The sequence below is a fragment of the Sciurus vulgaris genome (assembly GCF_902686455.1).
Source record: "Sciurus vulgaris genome assembly, chromosome: 4".
Lineage (NCBI taxonomy): Eukaryota > Metazoa > Chordata > Mammalia > Rodentia > Sciuridae > Sciurus > Sciurus vulgaris.
The window spans coordinates 74,239,749-74,254,467 of NC_136464.1; the positions used below are offsets into that span (position 1 = coordinate 74,239,749).

Genomic DNA, 14,719 nt, shown 5'->3' on the forward strand with positions numbered 1-14,719 from the left:
CAAGGGAAATAAAACCTTTAAAAGTTGACAGAATCAATGCCCTTAAATTGTTTATGAGTCAGTTACCATATGAAATTTTGGTGTTGTTGAACCTTAAAATAACTATTGTGTTATCTAAATGATGGCATAGAGACATGTAGTAGACCTGGAGAAGAAAAAGTTATCAAAAGGCATCATAAAACAAGCATGAAGTTGTTCATGTAATGACTGAGGTAACTAACCATATGGAAAAAAAACAGTGCTGAAAGTGAGCAAATGAGCAATAGCACGTTCTTAAAATACACATTTTGTGGAAGGTGAACTCAGTCCCTACCTTCAGTACTCTGGGATTTCCTCCCCTCACAGATGGAGGAGCAGAGACATCACTCACACTTCCACTGTGTTGCAGGAGAAATACTAAGTTATGACAAAAGCCCCAGCACACTTGGCACTGGAGTGAACACCTGTAATCCCAGTTACTCAAGAGGCTGAAGTAGGAGGATCACAAGGTTGAGGCTAACCTGGGTAACTTAAGGAGGTCTTGTCTTAAATTAAAATGTAAAAAGGGCTAGGGACTTAACTCAGTGGTGGTAAATAGCTTTCCTTTCATTTCCCAATAACACACACACACACACACACACACACACACACACACAAGCATAAACATACACACAAAATAAAATAGAATAAACAATGCATCTAACCAAACAAAACAAAATTGGAATTGCCTATTTCATGTTCCCCTCCCTTTTCCAGATAGTCACAGTGATTTTCTTGCCATGACCTCGGTTTCTTTAATGCTGTGTAGATGAGTAAACCTTTCAATGCTGCTGAGAAAAGCAGTTTGTTACTACTTGGGGGAGAGCACAAAAGGAATATCATGGTGCCACGTGGTCCTAATGCCTCCCTGGTAGAGCATGGATGTTCCAATGGAATTATACCAGAGTATAATTTATACAAAAACAACAAAGCAACTATGTTTTAAAGATAAATTTAAATTGCATATCTGAAATAAAAAATACTCAAAAGAAAACACCAGGTACACCTATATGCAAATAAAATAATGTTTTAATATAAATTATATGTCAAAAGTTTTAAAAAGTTTGTATCAAAGTAATATGTAGATAGGAAACAAAAGAGATAAAATATTATACTTTACCTTTGATTTCATATTAATTAATTAAATATAATTTAAAAATTAGACATGACATTTCTGAAAGAAGAGATATAACTAGCTTCGAGTACAGCAAAACACATTTAGAATTAAAAAAAAAAAAACACGAATAAAAGAAACACCCACTGAACCAATGAAATTGTGAAAGGGCACTACTGTCTCCATATTAGAGTATACTACAATGTTTATATATACTTATTACTTAGTATTAGTATTAGTAATGTAGTTTGTAAATCTTTTGGTAAAATGTTGAATTATTCTGAAATAATTGGAAAATTATTAGTCTTTTAGACTATTCTGCTATAGATATGAAAATTTATCTTAAAGGGGGAAATCTTAATTAAGAGAAAAATTTTATGCATAAAAATGTTTATGTCCCATTATTTAGAAATCTTGAATGCTTAATGAAAACAGAGTAGTAGATTAGCATCATGGCACTGTATGTAAATTTTCAAATATTAACCTTATAGGCTTTACAGCAGCCTCTTCAATTGTTTCTCCAGTCTAGAGCATGTCAGCTATGTCTGCCACTGCCTATTACTCTAAAGAGACTGCAAGGGATGGATTGGAAGAAACAATAGACCACAAACCTTTCAAACTAATTAACCATTTCATTCACATACATGTTTCCTGAATTTTCTCTGCTATGAGAAAACCTACCCTACTTTCCTCTGATCACACCACTGACATTATTGCTCTTAGGTCATTCATTTACCTTGTATATCTGCTGATATAAACTTTCATAGGACACCAAGATATTTACTTTTGAAATCATGAAGAATGGTAAATTGAGCAAATAATTTTCTTCTTTTAGTATTAAAATACACAACCCTGAAAATATAGAGTTACAGAATTAAGTTTTTTTAAATGATTTTGGAAACAATGACAATTTGTAAAAAAGCAAACTTAACTTTGTTATCGATAACACAGACAAAACATTGAAATATATTAAAAATAAATTATTTTAAAAAGTAGAATTGAAGAAGAATTATATATTTAAACAGGTGAATACTTCTTAAACATGAAGGTGATTATGACTAATGATGGATATTTTAGGCCAATAAGTTTTAAAATATTGGGATAAAAAATATACAATGAAGGAAAGATAGCATCTTCAACAAATGATGCTTGGAAAACTGGACATCCATATGCAGTAAAAGCAAATTAAACCCCTATCTCTTACTCTGCACAAAACTCAAATCAAAGCAGATCAAGGACCTAGGAATTAGATGAGAGACCCTGAGAGCCTAATGGAAGAAAAAGTAGGCCCGAATCTTCACCATGGTGGCTTAGGACCTGACTTTCTTAACAAGACTTCTAAAGCATAAGAAATAAAGACTCAATAAATGGTATGAATTCATACTATAAAGATTCTCAGCAAAGGAAACAATCAATAATATGAAGAGAGAATCTACAGAATGGGAGAAAATCTTCACCCATACACCTCAGATAGACACTAATCTCCAGGATACGTAAAGAACTCAAAACACTTAACAACAAAAACCAAATAACCCAATCAATGAATGGGCCAAGGAACTGAACAGACACTTCACAGAAAAAGATACACAATCCATCAATGAATATATGAAAAAATGTTCAATCTTTCTAGCAATTAGAGAAATGCAAATCAAAACTACTCTAAGATTTCATCTCACTCCAGTGAGAATGACAATTATCAAGAATATAAGCAATAATAAATGTTGGTGAGGACGTGGGGGAAAAGGTACACTTATAATTGCTGATGGGACTGCAACCAGTCTGGAAAGCAGTATGAAGATTCCTTAGAAAACTTGGAATAGAACCACACTATATGACCCAGCTCTACCACTCCTCAGTTTATACCCAGAGAACTTAAAATCAGCATACTACAGTGACACAGCCACATCAATGTTTGTAGCAGCTCAACTCAAAATAGCTAAACTATGGAACCAACATAGATGATAGATGTCCTTTGACAGATGAATGCATAAAGAAACTGTGATATGTGTGTATATATATATATCGTATTTGCAGGTAAATGAATGAAGTTGGAGAATATCATGTTAAGTGAAATAAGATAATCCCAAAATACCAAAAGCTGAATGTTTTCTCTGTTATGAGGATTCTGATTTATAATTGGGGGGAGGCTTGGGAAGCATGGAGGAACTTTGGATTGGGCAGAGGGGAGCGAAGGGAGGGGGCATAGGGGTAGAAATAATGTTGGAATGAGATGTATATTATTACCCTATATACCTGTATGATTCCATGTGTGACACTGCATTATGTACCGACTAAAAAATGAGAAGTTGTGCTCAATGAGTTGAAATGCATTCTACTCTCATATGTAACTAATTAGAACAAGAAAAAAAGTAAAAAATTAAGAAAAATTTAATCCCTGATACCAAAAAATCCAAATAAAATAAATAAAAAAGACTAGACATGGAAATGCACTATGGCCCAACTGCGTCACTCTTTGGTATTTATCCTAAAGAATAAGTCATCATACTACTGTGATACATGTATTCCCATGTTTATAGTAGTACAATTCTCAGTAACCAAACTGTGTCACCACCCTACAGGTCCATCAATGAATGAATTCATAAAGAAAATGTGGTATATATTAAATGGAATTTTATTCAGTTATAAAAAAATGAAACTATATCATTTGCAGGAAAATTGATGGAAGTAGAGACTGTTATGTTAAACAAAATAAGTCAAACTCGGAAGGTAGAGGGACATATGTTTTCTCTCCTAAGTGGAAGCTAGAGCGGAAAAAAGAAAAGGTGGGACTGGATCTCATGAGAATCAAAAGGAGGTCAGTGGAGAAAAGGGATCAAGAGGTGGAGATGGGGAGGAAGAGGGGAAGTTCTTGGAGTAATATTGGCCAATTTATATTGTTTATTGTGTGTATGTGTGAATATATAATAAGTCCCATCAACATATGCAACTATTTTGCACCAATAAAAAATGTGTGTGTGGGGAAAAACTCAGTCAAGATACTGTCCAATTCCTGACTCTAGGAAACTGTGAGATAATATATATCTATTATTTTAAGGCATTAAATTTTAAGATAACTTGTCATACAGTAATAGACAACACAAACTATTTTTAAATAGTTTTTAGTGGATTAGAGTTGCACATAATAGGGGGGTTACAATCTAGTTTTACAATTTCAGGAGATATACATATGTTCCACTTGAAACTGTTATCAAATCAGTGGCAACACATGAGGACAAACATATTGGGGAGTGGGTTGCATAAATATATCATAAGGCATAGAAACAATGCATAGGCTATAAAATAATTCTTAACCTATGTGTCTGTGTTTATGTATATGTATATGTATTCCAAAATCTGTAATAATTATCTAATATCTTCCTTCATTGTGTGAAAGAAAACTTCCTTATTTCCTGATCTCTACTAAAGAAAATTTTCCAAACTCAGTTTGATTGAAAATAATAAAAAAAAAACCTTCTTCAAATTCAATAAAATGTACTCAAGAATAAAGTCTCAGTTGTTTCACAATTTTATGTTTAAAATAATATTATATTCTGCATATGCCTGATTTATCTTTTCACTTCCATTTTTATTCCTTTAATGTTTGTTTTGAGTTCTATTTTCCAATTGTTTCTGGGTACTCATCCAAATATTCTATATACAAACTAGCCTAATGGTGAATCCTGTTAAACTCAGGTGACATTCTACTTTTTATCTCTTTTAAGATTGTTTTCTTTATGAATATTGTGAGTCATCTCATTGCAGCTCTTGGTATTTGTCAACTTGGCATTAATACAAATGCCTCTAAGTCCTCTTCTTTGTCTAGAAAGACAAGCACTAGATTTTTTCAAGACCATTAATATGTATGGTTTGAAAGACCCTTTAGTGGAGTTGGAATGCATATAAATTTAGGTTTTGCTCTTATTTTCCAGAAGTAAATGCAGCCAAGTGCCAGAAGTAAATGCAGCCAAGTGTAGGGAACGTGAGGCATCCAAGTCTTTACTTTGTGTGAGGGTTAGAATCTTTATTTGATAATGAAAATGCATTTCATTGTTCATTAGATAGAAATTCAGCTTTCCCATTTCTCATTTTATTCTGCCCTTTTTCTGCTCATTATATTTGTGGCATGACATGGCCAATGAACATTTTTTTAATAACTTCAATGTGATTTCATGTAATAATTTAAATAAAGTTTTTTGTCTTAATATATGTGTCAGTTGGTAAAGATAGAGTACCTCTAAGAATTTTAATTATGATACTGCATACAACCACGTAATTAAAGTTGAACCAAGATAGTCGGAGATTACACTGTTAGGAACAGGGCAAGCTTCAGAAAGAAAGTAATATATGAAGATTTGCAAATGGCAAGTAGGAAATCACTAACTATTCAACTCATCCTTAGCCTGTGAATGTGACACGAAGTTCTCTCTACAAAAATCTGTACACCTGTGCGCTTATATTACACCTGCTGTATGCTGGATACTGTGAAAAATACTTCTGAGCCATGTAGCATTGCACAAGCTTGTCTCATAATTGTGTTTGGATACATTTGTGAACTTTAAAAAGAATTTTTAACTAAAAATGATAGTATTATCCAGAGAATTTCTAGCTGCTTTATTATTTATGATCATCAAAAAAGGGAAGGGTTCCTATATTTACATATTTAAATATTTTAGAAGAGTTTACACAACTTAGTTTCTCATCTTGTTTCTCAAGTTACTTGCCACAATTTTACCATCCAATTGAGGTTTTTAAGATTTGCATTTGGGATCACAATGGCATTTGCATGGTATTAAAGGCACATCTGATGCTTTCTTTACATAGAACAAAGTTGGTTAAGGCCAATTGCCTATGTGTGAAGTTACCTCCAAGGCAAACCAGAGTAATTGTCCATTTAATTTGGCATTTCCAGTAACATTGGTTTCCAAAATCAAGACTTTTATAATTACATTTTATAACATTCATGTCCAAAAGATTTTCCTTGGGAATTGGTTTCATGCTGGGGAGCTGGATCCTGAACCAGCTATTTGAAGTACATTATAGATCTCAGCCAACAGTCTAGTCCAAACACACTGCCTTCCTTTCACTCTAATTCCTTGTCTAAACCCAAGTATAATCAGATTAGACCATTTGGAAGAGTCTTTAGAGGATGATTTCCATGAGTACCCCGGGAATAAGAAAAAGGATGTAAATATACATCTATGTGCATTTCTAACTTTCAGGAAGAAAAAATAAGTTTATCTCATTTGTCAGAACTTGTGTAGTCAAATAACTTATTTATATCATGACATAACACATCACCAACATTTAATAAGTAGTTGGTCTTTTGGTCTTTGAAGTGTTATTTTCCGAACATAATTTTATTTGTCTTTTTTTTTAATAAATATACTCCCCTTTATTTCCATAAATTAAGTTTCTTGCACATATTTTGAGATATGTTTCATAAACTCAAAAGTTTGAACAAAAACTTCATTAATTTTTTGCTTTTATTTTGTTCTTAACTATTCTAAGAATTAGAACATTGATTTTGTTACTCCTGTAACAGATAAATAAAACTTGTTGATATAAAAAAATTTACTCATCCCCTGAAATTTGTCTTGTTGAAAGAAATTTCTAAAAATTTCTTTAGACTCCTTTGTAAGAAATTGGTTTTCAACAAAAACCAGATCAATTATATTTTGGTGGTGAAGTTGCTTTCTAATTTATATTTCTCTTACTATCTTACTCTGGTTATATGTCTTAATTATAGCTTTTCTCAAGAGTCAGATTTGTCTTTTTCCTCCTTAAGAAAATATTTGCAGTGAAAATAAATATGCTGACCAGGGAGTCTCAAACCAATTAACTGCCCTGCTTAAGGAAATCCAGCTTAGGTTTTGCAGCTGAAACAACAATAGAAATGATATTATGATAAAATGAAACATAAATGGATGGATTACATGACCATACACAACTATATTAATTCTTTTTCATGATTTCTTATGAGAATAGAGCACAGCAGGACTATATTTAATTAGACTAAAAGGAAGTCTAACCCAGTGGGTTACCTATGCACTAACTGAATCCAGTATTGCTGGAAGTATTAGGCAAACTTGTTTTAATGTTGGATTTTGATCATATAAAAAAGTATATAACATTTATTATGTATCAGAAAGCTGCCATCTCAACACTTCATTATTGACGAGATACAACACAGTTGCTGGATATGTTGCAGCATGTGTGAGGCAAAGGTACATATTAAGATTAAATTTCGGGGGCCAGGAGGGAGATGGCGGCACCTGTGGCTGTGGCGGAGCCCAGGGCTTCGGGAGCTCCTCAGCTCCCTGTGTGTCTGTTGGTGTTGGGAATGGCGGTTCCAGGAAAACCACCTTTGTACAGAGGCTCACGGGACACCTGCGTAGGCAAAGCTCTCCATCTTACGTGATCAACTTGGACCCAGCTATACATGAAGTCCCCTTTCCTGCCAATATCGATATTTGTGACACTGTGAAGAATAAAGAAGTAATGAAACAATATGGTCTTGGGCCCAATGGTGGCATAGTGACCTCTCTCAATCTTTTTGCTACCAGGTTTGATCAGGTCATGAAATTTATTGAGAAGGCTCAGAACACATCTAAATATGTCTTGATCGACACACCTGGACAGATTGAGGTATTCACCTGGTCTGCTTCTGGGACAATCATTACTGAGGCCCTGGCATCTTCATTCCCAACAGTTGTCATCTATGTGATGGACACATCAAGAAGTACTAATCCAGTGACCTTCACGTCAAATATGCTGTATGCCTGCAGCATCTTGTACAAAACCAAACTGCCTTTCATTGTGGTCATGAACAAAACTGACATCATTGATCACAGCTTTGCAGTGGAATGGATGCAGGACTTTGAGGCTTTCCAAGATGCCTTGAATCAAGAAACAACATACATCAGTAAACTGACTCGCTCAGTGAGCCTGGTATTAGATGAGTTTTACAGCTCACTCAGGGTGGTGGGTTTCTCTGCTGTTGTGGGCACTGGCTTCGATGAACTCTGTGCAAGTCACCAGTGCTGCAGAAGAATATGAAAGGGAGTATCGTCCTGAATATGAATGTCTGAAGAAATCATTGGCCGGTGCACAGAGTGAACAGCAGAAAGAACAACTGGACTGCCTTCGGAAAGATAGGGGCTCTGTAGCCTTGGACACAGGCACTGCCAAAGAGAGCCTATCTCCTGTGTTGGACCCCTCTGACTTAATCCTGACTCGAGGAACCTTGGATGAAGAGGATGAAGAAGCTGACAGTGATACTGATGACATTGACCACAGAGTTACAGAGGAAAGCCATGAAGAGCCAGCATTTCAGAATTTTATGCAAGAATCAATGCCACGGTACTGGCAGAGAAACAACAAATAGAAGATCTTAGGAAATTTCAATTGATTCTAAAGTCCCAAATTCTACAACTCCATGTGAAGAAACTTTTCTTATCTCTGATTCAAGGCTAGGATGAAGAACAATTTTCTAAAGAATAGTATAAATTCTCTTTTTAGAGAATCTTATGACTCAGATGAAGTCAGGAATAGATGGTTCTTGGAGCTGGCAGGTAGATGTCAAGTCTGCTTTGGCCTTTCATTTATATTTATGCAAGGAAGGATATACTGGCTGCTTTTGGAAGCTAATATCCCTTTAAGCCTAAGTTTTATCATTTGACCTTACGTACTTCTGCTGGTAATAGAATACAGAGAGAATTTACCATCACTTCAGATCTTAGCCTTTACTTCTCCAGCATCACGTCCTCAACTTATAACCTGAGTTGTTCTTATAGTAGAAAGGGAGAGGGGACACATGAGCTTGTCCAGGGTATCAGTGGAGTCTCCTTAGCAAGCAGTGTTATGAAATATGTCTCACGTTAAGTAGCTCATTAGAGGGGACCGTGTTATTGAAGAAAGTGGGCAGAACATAAGATTTCTGAATACGAATCCTGTTTAAATGGTAACTTGGATAAAGAGTTTTTAATTACAATTTTATTCTAAGCCTGCCTGCCTTTCATGATTTTTCAAATTAGAAAATTATATAATAAATAGATTCCCTTGTGTTCAATAGAGTTTAAAGTCACATGTCTAAACCTGTCTTGTAAGGAGATAATATTTACTGAAGTTTCCCTTGTACCCATAACTGGAAACCAGGCACAGACCCAGGCCATTTGTATTGTACTTTGAAGTTAATGCAAAGTGTCCTTGGTGATTTATTTAAAGGCCATGGATTTCAGTTAGGTGCACATTCCATACATAACAACCATTATTATGGTTTGTCTTGGCTAGTCTGTACTCTTACTCATTGGTTCTCAGAGCACATTCTGTGGACCAAAAGCATCAGTATCAGCTGGGAAATTGTTAAAAGACATCTATCAAAACCTGCTGAACTAGAAGCTCTGGGAGTGGGGCCCAGCAACTTGTTAACAAGCCCTCCAAGTGATTCTCATGCACAAGAGTTTGAAAAACACCTCTCCAACTCAGCCTATGAAAATTTCAGGCCCGGTGAATCAGGTACCAATCCTCATATGATTTACTTTATGAGAATATACTAATCTTGATCATGTCATGACTGTTCTCAATTTAAATATTCCAAAGCAATAAAAGTATCTTATTTTACCATTAAAAAAAGATTAAATTTCAGCTTTAATTATCAAGATTTGCTACCTACAGCCTTGATTCACCATTCCTCTTATGAAGATTCAATCAGATGTTTTTTTCTTGTTTTCTGGAATTCTAATATCATGATATTTACAACCATACATACATCTACATGCTATCTGTGGTACTTAAGTAGTAAAGATTTATTTTGATATTATAGAATGTACTATGTGAAATAGTTTACTACATGTACTTCCAACTTCAGAATTTTGTTTAGGTTTTCATATGAATTATGTGAAGAATTTTTGATCACACACTATGTCCAATACAATGGAAGCCAAGTAATATATTCATTGTCCCCACTTTCCAGTTTGTAAATTGTTGCAGACACAAGGAAATCTGGATCCTCTAGTTAAATTGTGACTTCATTCTACCTTTACTTTTCTTTGGGTAGAATCTCTATTAAAATAGCTTACTAAAAATTAGATATTTCAAATTCTTCTACCTTGCATGCAGTTCATGAATATTAAAGAAAATCATCACAAACAAATGTTCTTTTTCCTATTATCCTTCTTCTTCTCTCTTATGATTTTAAAGCAGGAAAGCGACACATACATTTTACAAGATCACATCAAAACTAGGAACCTAGGTCTTTTGAGTCTCCCTGAGAGCTGATTCTATCCATAAAACAGAGATATCTTCTTATCAAATCCCTTCATCAACAAATATGCTTATATTTCTAAATATTTTTCCAATAAACCAAATCTAAGACATCTTAATTTGTTGTAAAAACCATTTATTTTCATTTAAGATCTGCAATCATTTAAAGAACTGGGTGCTTTGGTGGAGTAGAAACTGGTACCATGTCATTTAGACTCATTTACTTGGATTTAAAATTCTCCGTCAATTTTGCCTAACTTTTAGGGTTTCATGCTTTAATATTTTGAATAAATTTAATCAACAATATTACATCAATGGTAGAATGAAAGACTTGTTGACTAATTCACAAAAAAATAAGAGTTTTCTCTATAATGGCAAATTTCACTTTGTATTAATTCAGTTCGGTAGTAGTGTTTTTAAAAACATAATGTGTATATCATATCTTTCATGGAGTTGTAAAGAGGAGCTGTCAAAGATCCTTACAGATTGTGATTTTATGCTTTTGTGTTAATTACTGACAATTGATTTCAAACTGTATAGAATAATTTTATGCTTTATGCTGGAGGAAAGCATCCAATCACAATTCTAACCATAAATTGATCCTCATGGGTATACATGCTGGAAAACCCCACCCCTTTTTTATCTCTACTTTTAGATAACCTCCTGAGAATTTAAGACTAGCCTCTTAGATTGTGGCCAACCTCTTGAAAGTGTATTCAATGCTGTTTATATTCACAATTGCATGTTATACATTTAAACTACATTTGGAGTTAGCATCTATTTGGTGGTTGTGAGACTGACTTTTGAATATCTGATTTTGACAAACTAAGGTCCCTCCCTCATTATTTTCAGTAAAACGACACTGTGCTCTAGCCAATTATCACACTTCGGATGGTCATCACACATGGTGCCTTCCCATGCAGGCTGAAAGGTTTTTTCCAGGAATATTTTTTGTAAAAAAAAAAAAAAAGGTAAATGCACCAAAATTTTATCCTAATATTGAGCTGTTATAAATTTCTGTTGTATAGTTAATAGATAGACACATACAATAGAGAATATCTCTATTCGATCTCTTAATTCAATCTAAGAATTTTTCTTCTTTTCATAAAGAAGGCATATAAGGATATGTATATTGCTGTGCTGTAATGTGAATATGTTGAAACCACCTCTGTGATTTCACTCTCCCATGATAGAAGAAGAAAATCAGAAGTTTTGAGATAGAGATTCCTCAGAGAAAAGCTGAATGTATCAGAACATTACAGTCTTCTTGTAATCCAGACATTGCATCCATGCCTTTAGAAGAATCCAACCAGTTGTTTTCCTGACATTGGTTTTTATCAGAAATGAAATCATATTGTTTTTTTTTTTAAACAAGTACCATGGATAACAATCACAAACCTTCAAACAAGGAAATCAACTCAATTTTCCCAGAAGCAGAAGTTTCTATGAGCTTGTCAAGTATGTATTCACCTTAAGTTAAGAAAATGACTCCTCAGTAAATTCCAGAATCTTTTCTAGAAGTTTTTCCATTCTGCATGCGACCATGAGCAGTGTTTGAATTTAATGAACTACTGTTTAGTGCAAAAGCAACATTCTCTCCAGTTTTCTATTGTGTGTTGGAGCAAAAGTTCCCATTCCTTGCCCATGCAGCACCAATGAGAGCTAATGGAAACTTTATAAATTTCCTTTGGGAAACAGACATTTGTGCTGTAGATTTCTGTGCTGTATTCTTAAAATGAAATACTACTACAAGGTTTCCAAACTCAAAGTGAATTCTGCACATAAAACTTAGCAATTTATTTGGAATTTTCACACAGAATATTATTGTAGGGAATAAAAAATTGCCATAAGCACAGAACCTATTTTGTTTTCTGTTCATAATGAAGAAATAAGTTTTAAAAACTTTTAGAGCATAGTTTGGGAAGAAAGGAGATTATAAAATGTTAATGATCCTTCAAAAAAGTTGAGTAAAAAACATATGTAATTATTTTGCAAGGAAATTCTGCTAATGAAAATGAAGTCATCCTATTAGTACATACACCTGCTGATGCACAAATGGTCCATTTCTTGCTGAAAAACTTAATTCTGGAACAGGGCTGAATCTCCAGTTCATTTCCTTAAGGAATGTCCACTTCAAAATCCCATCGTGGTCTTGCCTATGTTGATTATCGAGTTCTCCTAGAGTGATCATTGCAGGATATCAAAGAGATTGCAGAGCTTATCATGATGCCTCTGTAGTCATTACAGTCCTGGGTTTCTTCTGGATAGAAGAGAAACAAAAATTAGATTCTCTTTGAAAATAATCAGAACCGTCTCCGAATTGTCTTAAAGATCTTAAAGTGCAGTCACAGTATCTTAATCAACACGCGAGAATAAATCAAAGATGACCTTTCTTTCACATGCAGTAGAAGTCATCTGGCACTTTAGTAAAAATATATTTAAAAATAATTTTTTGACATTTTGTCATGTGACATACAGTTTTTTTCTCCCACTTTCCTAATACCATATACTACTTATTCATATTAAAGAAACTGATATACACTGCGGGTTACTATCCACAGTTACAACAATAGATAAACTAACAAAAATTTAAACCATATAGAACATTTATTCTGTACCAGACACATGCAAAGTATTTTGTTCTTTGCATGCATATGTATTTGTTCATTGTTTTCTGCCCATATAATTATTTTTCAAACTCATTATGAATGACAAAAGTAAAAATCCTACATGCTAATTTTTCAATTTATAGCCAATCCCTGGCCTCAGTGTTATTAATTTTCTATTTGATTATATATAACCAGAGTACATACTGGATTTTTATTATATAATAAGCTATAAAAAAGTTAAAATTACCCATAACTTTCTTTATTTGCTTAAAAAATAAAACCATACTATGTTGTTAGAAAAATCAAATGGCATGAAATAGTACAAAATGTAAAGTGAGAACCTCTTTTCCCACTTTTTTAATGTAAGGAAATCCAATTTTAGTGATTCTTCCCAAATTTCAAAAAAGAAGTTGCAAATATCTGCAAATGGACGTTTTTAAAATTATTTATCACATTTCTTCAAATCAAAAAATAAAAATCTATGTTGTTCCTGTAATAGTTGCATAATATTCAGTTTTCATGAGGTACTATTTAGTTATACAGCTGCTTATCAATAGGTACTCTGCCTTCAGGTTTTATTTTCACCAAACTATGACAATAGTCACATTGACTAAGGTGTGGCTAACCAGTTATGCAGTAGGTACAATTTTTTTTTTTCCATGAAACATGATCTCATTTATTTTTTTATTTTATTTTTTTTTATTGTAAACAAATGGGATACATGTTGTTTCTCTGCTTGTACATGGCATAAAGGCATTTGTGTAATCATAAATTTACATAGAGTAATGTTGTTTGATTCATTGTTATTTTTTCCCTTCCCCCCACCCCTCCCACCCCTCTTTACCCTCTATACAGTACTTCCTTCCTCCATACTTGCCCCCCTCCCTAACCCTAACTCTAACCCTAACACTAACCCTTCCCTCCCCCCCATTATGTGTCATCCTCCACTTATTAGCGATATCATTCGTCCTTTGGCTTTTTGAGATTGGCTTATCTCACTTAGCATGATATTCTCCAATTTCATCCATTTGCCTGCAAATGCCATGATTTTATCATTCTTTATGGCTGAGTAATATTCCATTGTATATATATACCACAGTTTCTTTATCCACTCATGAATTGAAGGGCATCTAGGTTGGTTCCACAGTCTGGCTATTGTGAATTGAGCAGCTATGAACATTGATGTGGCTGTATCTCTGTAGTATGCTGATTTTAAGTCCTTTGGGTATAGGCCAAGGAGTGGGATAGCTGGGTCAAATGGAGGGTCCATTCCAAGTTTTCTAAGGAATCTCCACACTGCTTTCCAGAGTGACTGCACTAATTTGCAGCTCCACCAGCAATGTATGAGTGTACCTTTCTCCCCACATCCTCGCCAACACCTGTTGTTGCTCGTATTCTTGATAATCGCCATTCTAATTGGGGTGAGATGGAATCTTAGGTAGGTACAATTATAATTGCAATTTAGGAGAAAATAAAATGAAGACATAGACCATACAAGTACTTTTCCTATGGTCACTTACATGCCTAGTTATTCAAAATAAAAATGAAGGTATCAATTGAAGGGCATCTAGGTTGGTTACACAATCTAGCTATTGTGAATTGAGCAACTATGAACATTGAAGTGGCTGCATCACTGTAGTATGCTGATTTTAAGTCCTTTGGGTATAGACCAAGGAGTGGGATAGCTGGGTCAAATGTTAGTTCTATTCCAAGTTTT

The 14,719-nt window shown here is 34.1% G+C and overlaps 1 protein-coding gene and 1 pseudogene across 2 annotated transcripts in view; one reads left to right on the forward strand and one right to left on the reverse strand.

Annotated features, from left to right (window-relative positions):
- The window catches only part of LOC306659751 (tyrosine-protein phosphatase non-receptor type 21-like), a 355,478-nt gene that overhangs the window by 202,230 nt on the left and 138,529 nt on the right, over positions 1–14,719 (reverse strand).
- On the forward strand, positions 7,395–9,120 carry LOC306659399 (GPN-loop GTPase 1-like; annotated as a pseudogene). The gene has a single exon. The product of its transcript is annotated as a GPN-loop GTPase 1-like (transcript).